Below are 1,639 nucleotides of genomic sequence, written 5' to 3'. Positions count from 1 at the left end.
GGAGGAGGGGGGGAAAGAAGGGAGGGAGGGAGGGGGGGGAAAGAAGGAGGGGGGGAAGAAGGAGGGAGGGAGGGGGGAAAGAAGGAGGGAGGGAGGGGGGAAAGAAGGGAGGGAGGGGGGGGAAAGAAGGGAGGGAGGGGGGGAAGAAGGGAGGGAGGGAGGGGGGGAAAGAAGGGAGGGAGGGGGGGAAAGGAGGGAGGGAGGGGGGGAAAGAAGGGAGGGAGGGAGGGGGGGGAAAGGAGGGAGGGAGGGGGGGGAAAGAAGGGAGGGAGGGGGGGAAGAGGGAGGGAGGGGGGGGGAAAGAAGGGAGGGAGGGAGGGGGGGAAAGAAGGGAGGGAGGGAGGGGGGGGAAAGAAGGGAGGGAGGGAGGGGGGGAAAGAGGGAGGGGGGGGGAAAGAGGGAGGGGGGGGAAGAAGGGAGGGGGGGGAAAGAAGGGAGGGAGGGGAGGGGGGGAAGAAGGAGGGAGGGAGGGGGGGGAAGAAGGGAGGGAGGGAGGGGGGGGAAAGAAGGGAGGGAGGGAGGGGGGGGAAAGAAGGGAGGGAGGGGGGGGAAAGAAGGAGGGAGGGAGGGGGGAGGGAGGGGGGGGAAGAAGGGAGGAGGGAGGGGGGGGGAAAGAAGGGAGGGAGGGGGGGGGAAAGAAGGGAGGGAGGGTGGGGGGAAGAAGGGAGGGAGGGGGGGGGAAAGAAGGGAGGGAGGGGGGGGGGAAAGAGGAGGGGGGGGGGAAAGAAGGGAGGGAGGGGGGGGGAAAGAAGGAGGGAGGGGGGGGGGAAAGATGGGAGGGAGGGGGGGGGAAAGAAGGGAGGGAGGGGGGGGGGAAAGAAGGGAGGGAGGGGGGGGGAAAGAAGGGAGGGAGGGGGGGGGAAAGAAGGGAGGGAGGGGGGGGGAAAGAAGGGAGGGAGGGGGGGGGAAAGAAGGGAGGGTGGGGGGGGGAAAGATGGAGGGAGGGGGGGGAAGATGGGAGGGAGGGGGGGGGAAAGAAGGGAGGGAGGGGGGGGGAAGAAGGGAGGGAGGGGGGGGGAATAGAAGGGAGGGAGGGGGGGGGGGAAAGATGGGAGGGTGGGGGGGGGTTAGAAGGAGGGAGGGGGGGGGAAGGGAGGGTGGGGGGGGAATGAAGGGAGGGAGGGGGGGGGAAGAAGGGAGGGAGGGGGGGAATGAAGGTGGGTGGGGGGGGGATTGTAGGGTGGGAGGGGGGGGGAAGAAGGGTGGGTGGGGGGGGGGGAGTGTGGGGGGGGAGGGTGTGAGGGGGGGATGGGTGGGAGGGGGGGGGGAAGGGAGGGTGGGGGGGGGTGTAGGGTGGGAGGGGGGGGGAAGTAGGGAGGGAGGGGGGGGAAAGAAGGGAGGGGGGGGGGGATTGTTGGGTGGGTGGGGGGGTTTGTTGGGTGGGTGGGGGGGGGTGTTGTAGGGGTGGGGGGGGGATTGTAGGGTGGGGGGGGGGGTTTGTTGGGTGGGTGGGGGGGGAGGGAGGGTGGGGGGGGGTTTGGGTGGGAGGGGGGGGAGGGTTGGGTGGGAGGGGGGGGGGTTGTTGGGTGGGTGGGGGGGGGTTTGTTGGGAGGGGGGGGTTTGTTGGAGGGTGGGGGGGGTTTGTTGGGTGGGTGGGGGGGGGGTATGTTGGGGTGGGGGGGGGGGTTTGTAGGGTGGG

The sequence above is a fragment of the Somniosus microcephalus genome, chromosome 12 (genome assembly GCF_052327205.1).
Source record: "Somniosus microcephalus isolate GS21.2 chromosome 12, FLI_Smic_1.0, whole genome shotgun sequence".
Taxonomy (NCBI): domain Eukaryota; kingdom Metazoa; phylum Chordata; class Chondrichthyes; order Squaliformes; family Somniosidae; genus Somniosus; species Somniosus microcephalus.
The sequence above is the reverse complement of the archived record's forward strand: the minus strand, read 5'-3'. Positions refer to the sequence as shown.